Source organism: Marmota monax, unplaced genomic scaffold, assembly GCF_021218885.2.
Source record: "Marmota monax isolate L192 unplaced genomic scaffold, Marmota_monax_Labrador192_F-V1.1 WCK01_AAM20220418_F8-fsc00107, whole genome shotgun sequence".
NCBI classification, from domain to species: domain Eukaryota; kingdom Metazoa; phylum Chordata; class Mammalia; order Rodentia; family Sciuridae; genus Marmota; species Marmota monax.
Genome location: NW_026693761.1, coordinates 4,661,747 through 4,670,357, shown reverse-complemented (window position 1 = coordinate 4,670,357; position 8,611 = coordinate 4,661,747). Strand labels below are relative to the sequence as shown.

General features: G+C 38.0%; 1 pseudogene; it reads right to left on the bottom strand.

Annotated features, from left to right (window-relative positions):
* Window positions 1-7,267: 7,267 nt before the first annotated feature.
* LOC124103968 (nucleophosmin-like) lies at window positions 7,268-8,361 on the bottom strand (annotated as a pseudogene).
* Window positions 8,362-8,611: the final 250 nt, after the last annotated feature.

The window sequence follows — 8,611 nt, the reverse complement described above, 5'->3', positions numbered from 1 at the left end:
AAACAATCCATGTCTAGAAGCCCAAGAAGTACCATGAGACTGAGTCTAGCAACATGATGAGGTGTGGGGTGTTCAAGGCAGGATGACAGACTCCATGTGGCCCCAGGGCTGACTTTCATCCTCTAATGGCTCAGGTGGACATCCAGAGCTCATTCTGCAGATGCAGAGTACCATCCACCTGCAGATGCAGAGGATTTCCCTCTTAAATGCTATTGAATTTCTCCATGTCAAGGTCTTAACCTATTTTTTTAAATTGTTTTTATTTGTTGATGGATCTTTATTTTATTCATTTATTTTTATGTGGTGCTGAGGATCAAACCCAGTGCCTGACACATTCGAGGCAAGCACTCTACCACTGAGACACAATCCCAGCCCCTAACCTGTTTTTGAAGAAGGTTAAACTGTCTTGGTCCTTTGAAAAGAAGGCAGTTCCAACTGAGTACAGATTGGATAAGGCTGGGATGGTCTTGGAGCACAGATAGCTTCTCTCTCCTCAGTGATTAACAAGTGAGAGGTGTGTATTTATCCCCGTATAATACCAAGGAGAATAACTAAAGTGTCCTTAAGAGGTGGGCATAGAGCTGTCTCCAGCGCAGTGAACTAGGTAATTATGGGCTTGGCTCATGATGGGCAGTGATGTCTTTGGCAGAGGCTGGGTCAGCTCCCAACTCCTTTACTCTGGTCCTTGTCCTCTTGCCTGAGGTTCCACTGACCTCCTAGGTCATGCTCCTATTCATTCCAGCATCAACTTCCCTTATGGGGAAATGGTCATCATGTTTGTCACTGAATCCCCTTCCCAATGATTAATGTCATAAACTCTATCCTTGATTCCAGAAGGGCTTAGTTCTTGAATCTTCGAGTCTGTGTTGACAATATTCTTTTAAGCACTGATTAATTTCTATGCCACTTGTCAGGCTTGCTGGCTGGGTGACACCTGTGCTAGATGCTCATTTCTATTCTCCAACTCCACTTTCACATCCCCTTCATGGAACCCAGATATGTCACAGCATGTGCTTCCTTTGTTGTGCAGTTTTGGTTTTTGTCACATAGTTTACACTGCTCCTTGAGAACTAGAGGCTTTCACCCTCAAGCAGAAACCCAAGAAAATCAAGTTTCCATTAGAAGTTCAGGCATATCCTCCCTAGTAGATAACTCCTGGGGCCAGACACCTTGTTAAGTTCAATCAAATCCCAAATGTTTAAAATTCGAATTCTTCAGGATTATTTTCAAATGTTGGATAAGTCAACATAAACTATTTTATTTCCTGGGCCCAGGACCGCTTTATAGCATATCCAAGCATTTTGGTCTTTACCTCTGTGAGTAGATTTCTTAGAGTCATATGTTTTGATCTTTCTGATTTCCAAGCCCAATTCAAAGGAACTAAGGTATTCTCTCCAGTGTTCAGGTCCTCCAGGTCCACTGCCATGGCACTTCAAGCTGTCCATAGCTTGGATCTGTAAGGACCTGGAGAACCAAAGGAATGGAGGCTGAGAGGAAAGAGAGGACAAACACGAAACAAAGAGACTTGAAAAGGACTTGTTTCTGCTTAGATAACGAATGACCAGAATTAGAAGTTAACACAACACATGAAGGCCATCAGACCTGGGTTGGAGGGGGAGATGTGGCTGAAAGATGAGGCAAATTCATCATTGTTTATTCCAGCTCTCAAATCACACCCACTTTTCTTTCACTCTCAATTTTACCAGTCCGTGTCCTCAAGTGTGGACACTTAGAAATCTTGCAGTTTCTTACTTGTGCGCCCGTGGAAAGGGATGACTGGCATAGTCACAGGCCTTAACACCAACTTGTCCCTTGAGAGAGAGAACAGGTCAAAAATCTTCACTTTCTCAGATCAGAGACACATGAAAGGGCTCCAAAACTCAGCTTCATTATGGAATCGTTCACTTTTAGAGGATATTTCCAAAAGACTTGATCTGTGTAGGTGATTTAGGTTTGCATCAGTGTGAGGGAGGAAATTCCCTCCCCTCCATGGCTGTAACTGTCCAAGGGTATAGCAGGCTGGTAGCCTCAGTAAGGAAAAGCCCTAAAGCCTGTGTTTTCATTTGTGTCAATTTCAAGGGCCATTTAGAAAAGTAACTGTTATGATTGATGAAATCATTTGGGGAATATTGTGTATAAGTTTTTCTCTTGAGATTAAATGCACTGTGTAGGGGAAACCCTGATCTCCTGTGAGTTAACTGAAAATAGGCGTTTCTAAGAGAAGTGTAGATAATTCATTATTAGCACACACTGGATTTTGTTGTTGGTCCAATCTGGATATGGTGTAACATATTCTATCTTTAGACTAATGATGTTAACTCAAGGCAATGACTAAGAATCCATTAATTCAGTTAACAGAAGAGTCCAAATTCAAGTGAGTACAGCAGTTTCTGTGCAATGTGTTTTCATCTCCACTGTCAAATAACTAATTTGGATATGTTGTTTAAGGGATGCTTTTAAATTTTCATATATTGTAAATTAGAATGTGCCAAGAAAAGCAGTGGCACATAACATGACAAAAGCATTCCCCAAACTTCAGAATGGAAAAGGGTCTATTAAGGAAAAAAATGGAAACCTGAGATTAGAAGATCAGAACAAAGTAATGGAGTCATCAACATCAAAGCTATTTAAAAGACTAGAACCCATTCTAATTCCTATTTTTTTCACTTTACACTAGGAAATAATTTAAACTCATAGAATAGTGAACAGAGCCTACATTCCAGGTATAAATTTTTGCCACATTTCTGTGAAAATTTTTCAATCTGGATTTTACAGCCCCAAGTACTTCTCACAGATTCTACTTCTTTTTCTTCCAATTCAGAGTTAAATATTCTTCTGTTTACCATTCGTCATTTCCTAACATGTTTCAATACTTTGAATTACACTTAATTATTGCTAAATACATGTATCACGTTGTTTTCCATGCTTTTTAACTTCTCTGTAATTTTCATCTCTATGCCGTTAGCAATGTTAGAATTCTATGCAATGAATAATGTAAAAAATAATACCAGTAATGACACTAATTTTTATAAACATAGACTGTGACTTCTAAGTCATGTATTGCTTTTGTTTTCTGGCTTGAAATTCTAGGTAGATAAGATATGAAATGCCAAGATATGAGGTTTCTAGAAAGCGAATGTAACGTTAACAATTAGATGGAGCAGCAGGTGGAGAAGTCAGAAGCAACAATATTCAGAACAAATGTGATGTTGTCATAGAGCATCATCAAAATGTTGGAGTAGCTGACAGTGACAACAAGGTCAGGCACTGTCTTAGGAAATATTATGAGTGAGTTCAGAGTTTTCACGTAGGAAGGAATGAGGGGACTTGAGGAATTTATTTTGAAACAGACAAGCATTCAGTCCTTTGCTCTACCCACAGTCCCAAAAGCACACAAATACACTCTTTCATTTAAAGAAATTTATGTGGCAATGTCCAGAATAAAATGATTTCAAACTTTATAATTCTAAAGATGAAGAATCTATAAAATAGTTCAGAATGCAATTTCTTCTTCCCTTATATTCCCATCTATAAGGATGTCACTTTAAAAACCTTGTTTATCAAGACTAAACCCTGCACAATTTCTTACCACTATGTTTTGGTGCCTATTCCAAAAGAAACTTGAGAGGTTGGGTTTGGAGCCAGTTGGAATTCCTTCATCAGCACTTATTAGCTGTGTAACATTGGGCATTTTATTTAACCACTATGAGATTCAGCTTCCTCTCTCTTAAGTGCAAATAACAGGGTTGTTTTGAGGGTAAGTGAGATAATGCAAGTAGTAAGTGCTTAATGAGTTTCAGTAATTCTAAGCCTCTCATAAAATGTTTTAAATGCCATTGCTTTTGCTCTTTTTACCCCTTTCTTCCAACAGCTGCATCCAGTTCTTTTGTGTTTCCAAGTGTCTTATGACTTGTAGCTCTTATTTAAATGCACTTATTTGTAATCACTACTAATATAAATAGTGTTATGTCTCCTTCAGCGAATTGAGATCCTGTCCTTCATATTACATTTTTGTTACCCTTAGCACCTGCATGGTATCTGGAACCTAGTCATGTATCACACTGAGGGACTAAAAGACAAAACCATGGTGCTCTTGATAGATGCAGAAAATGTACAAAATGGAATTCAACATTCACGATTAAAATTCCAAATACCTGTAGCAAACTAGGTTAGAATGGAACTCTGATGTTCAAATAAGAACTATATTAAAAACCAACAAAACTTCAGCAAATGTTATTCTTAGTAAGGAAGGTAATATTATCCCTTTGAAAATTTAGAATAAGGCAAGGATGTTAAACAGTTAATTCCTATATATCAGAAACTATTAGAAAATAAAATTTAACAAATACTTTTATAGTACCATAATAATATTTTATACTTAGGAATAAATCATCCTGAAGTTGTGCTTGACTTAAAACCATAAACATTAAGATAAATTAAAGACAACTTAAATTCAAATTGTGTGTTATTAAAATATGGATGAATTTGAACATTTGATTTTATACCATTTCCCCATGCAATACTACAATATGAATTCTTACAGGCTCTTTATTTCTGCTTAATATTTTTTTCAGAATATCTTTCTTTATTGAAGTGATCTTTTACTTCCTATATTTTCTCTCTGATTTCACTCCTTACATCATCCTTTACCTTGCAGATTAGTTTAACTATGTACATTTCACACTCCTCTATCATTTCTTCCACTGTGGTGTCAATGGATTCTGTTATTGAAGTATCTTGGTTTGTTTGGGGTGATTTTTTCCCTTGATTTTTCATGTAACATTCATGTAACAGTATGGATATCAGGCAGTAGAGTTTCTACCCTGTGGACTTACAGTGTCCCTGAATGTTTCCAGTATCTCACCCTTTAGGGGGATACAAATGATATAACAACAAAGCATTAAACCATATGATTCCTGCTATGACATCTACAATGTTGTCACAATGAACAGAAATAATATGATCAGTTATTGCCTACAATAAAAACAGTAAGTTTGCAAAATGGTTTACAGTTTTGAATGGTGGACAGGGAAAGAACAGAAGTGATGTAGGATGCTATGATTATGAAGGAGGAGAAGAGAAGATTGAAGTAAAAAATTAAAGGAAGAGTGAAACAGAGAACAATAGAGATCCACTGTTAGCAGAAAAAGAGAGAAAGAGATTCAAGAGAAATGGATAAGTGACAGAAAAATATACAAAGTAAAATTTTTAAAATTAATTAATCAAAAGAATACAAAACAAAACTGAAATATACTAATCAAACTTCCTAGTCCTCAAAAAACTGACCCATGAAAAATAACTGTCTTCAAAAATGCTAGAAGTGAGAAAAGAAAAAAAACAAATGTTAATATGTATAAATGCCCATGAAACCTTTTTTTTTTCCCCATGAAACCTTAAGATCACAATTAAGCAGAGAAAAGAAAAAATGGGGGGAAAAGATCTTAATGAAAAGTTAAAGAATTGTTTCTGTTGGAGTTCAAAAGATTTTCAGCTTTCCTTCTCAGCAGTGTTGTCTGTAGTATGATGCTTGCTCTACCCTTAGGGTAGGGTTGCTAGGGTGAGAATTCCCATAGGCAGAATTCCTAGAGTTGGGGTTTAGTTTTAGGTAGGCAACAGGCTCTTCACTGAATGCCAGTTGTGGAGATTCTAAACTAGCAAACCTTCAGGGCCCATCAGTTGCTGGTCCACAGAGGAAGACTACAGCCAGGAATCTCCCCTGGGTTCCACTGGTGTGGTGGAGGAGCCAATTCTTAGTCCACTATGTCACCTGCAAGCCCCAAGTTTCCTGGTCTAAGGTTCTGTCTCCAAATTCAGTCTCACCCACCCCCTCCCTTTCTAGCCATCCAGGCACATTTCTCCCAGCTGGTCCTGCAAGCAGCTGGTTAGAGGGGGGAAAGGAAGAGTTAGGTGAGTTTCCATGACTAGTTGTTCCCTGTGTAAACCTCTCTCCAGTTTGATTATCTCCTGGTCACTTAGGCACGCTCTTTGTTGTGAAGTTTGGGTTTGCCAGGCCTGTATTTTAGGCCAGACTCAACTTTGCCAGGGATTGGCACCCTCAGCTTCTGGCCTCCACACTCTAGCTGCAAAATGGTTCCTTTCTCTGTCCTCTGTGGGCCGATGGGATAGATGTAGTTTCTTTCCCATACAAGGATATTGTGCAGCTCGCCTTTCAGTTTAGTTGACCAGGGTCTTTGATCTCTAAACTCTCCATACCCAGACGTGCCTCAGGCTCCTAAAAATGTGGGTTCCTTTAATTCTCTTATCCCTCCACAATGCTTGTGGAGGGACCCCTGGCTGTTGCTTCCAGCCATGGTAGCAGCTGTGGTGTTAGAGATTTCTTCCTTATTGTATTATATCCAATATTCTGAGTCCCCAATCTGCTTTGAGTGTCCAGTATTAAATTCCAATAAAGCCCTCCTCCCTCCCCACTCCTTTTTTTTTTTTTTTGTCATTCACTCATCTTGCTGAGAAGCTGCCTGTCTCCTTTCTCGGTTTCATGCTGCAGAATAGACAGCAACCTCCTGATCTATTCCACCATCTTGAAAATTCCTCCTCTTTTTTTTTTTTTTTTCTTAAGTTGACAAGATGATTTAAGATTTATTGAAATAACTTAGAAGCAAGTGGCTTGGCTATTATATCACTATCCCTAAGAGTCCACAGTCTAAAGCCTCCCTTCTCATATTAAACCACAGTATATTTTTTCTTTATGATTATTTTCACTTTCTCTTCTAAATATCAAAAACGTTATCAAGGCTTTGACATCTATTTGAAATACAGGTCTCCATCAGGCAGTAATAGACTTGGTAACAGTTTTCCTTTATGATGTGAAGTTTGAGTTATGTTAGTGTCCTATTGACTGAAAAAATCTTCAAAGATTGGGACCAAAATAACACAAACCAAGTTCACCAATTTGCAGACTGAGACTAAATCTGGCCTGCAAATATTTTGCTTGGCTGGCTCAGTGATTTTTGTTTTGTTTTGTCTTGGTTTTGTTTGGTTTTGACTTGTAATTCAATTTGAATAACATTTGACAGAAATCGCTTTCTCAAATTCTATAGCCCCATCATTCCTATTGACTTATATCTCACCCTGGTTCAAGCATTTATGTATCCTGAATGAAATTTGTAGGCATTTAGGTTGGTGAATCCTGTCCTGTAGGGTAAGTGGTGATAGCAGGCTTTGATCTCATAAAAAAAGCTATCAATATTCCCCCTCAAATTTGGGGAGATTATTTTTTTATTTGCATTTGTAATTTTTTTTGATTCATTCAAATATTTATTGAGCAGCTAAGGAGATACAAAGGTGATTAAAACATGGTCCAAGAGATGATGACGCATATGCATAAGTAAGAGAGAGCAATATATAAGGTTCAACTGAATTCACAGCAGTCAAAAGTGCTTTAGGAAATCAAGAGAGAGATTTCTTCCAGCCTGCAAGTGGGTGTGGGTGGCAAATCAGGAAAGGGGATTGAGATTAAAATAGAAGACTTCAGCCTGGATTGTTGATGATACTCAGTATGGACTATATTTGTCTCTCCTTTTCCTTTCTCCCCATCTTTGGGCTTAATTTATCAGTAGTGCCCAGGACTATTCAATGTGCTTTTTCTATACTTGCTTGCATTTTTGCTTTAATGTCTTCTACAAAACTAGGTCCTTTTGGTGTTTTAGGAGTTTTTTTTCCTGTTTTTTGAAGGATTCTTGACCTTTTGATCTTGGTGTTGATGGTTTTGAGTCTTTTCCATTCTGGTTTGATTTCTGTGCATTTTTGGCTGGAGTATCTCTTATAGATTTCTTCACTGGAAAATCATCAAAATCATCATCATCATCATCTTCATCATCATCATTCTTCTTCATCATCATCGACATCTTCATCAGCAGCAAGTTTTACTTTTTTTTCTGGGGAACGTTGCTACCACCTCCAGGGGCAGATCCCTTTCCAGATACACTTAAGAGTTTCACATCCTCTCCTCTTCATCTTCTGACTCTGCATCTTCCTCCACAGCTACTAAGTGCTGGCCACTAATATACACAGGCCCTGAACAGCACTTCAACCTTAAGACCACAGGTGGTGTGATTTCAAAGCCCCCAAGGGAAAGCGGGAAAGCGTTGGCTGAACTGACATTTTCAATGTTGCCAGTGTTACTTTAATTGGACTGCCTTCTTAATTCATTGCCTCTGCTTCAACAATGTGCAATTCATCCTTTGCACCATCCCCTAAACTCACCATTCTTAACGATAACTGGTGCTCATTTTCATCATTATCCACCTTAAAGTGATAATCTTTGTCAGCCTTTAGCTCACAACTGAAAAGTTAGTTCTGTGGCCTCAGGGGGCTCATGTCCATATCCATCGAATTTTCCATGGGGTGGTAACATGCACTTAGGTGGGAGAGTAGGCAGACAGAAAATGCATTTGTAATTTTTGAAGATGCCTGTTATCAGATAAAGAAAGTTTTTGTATTGCTAGGATACTATTTGCTATTTTCATGAATGGGGGCTAAATTTTATCAGATACTTCTTCATCTATTGAGAACACCATACGATTGTTAGCTATTTTTTCAGTTAGTTGTTAAATCACACTGCTTGATTATCAAATGTTAAACCAACATTGTA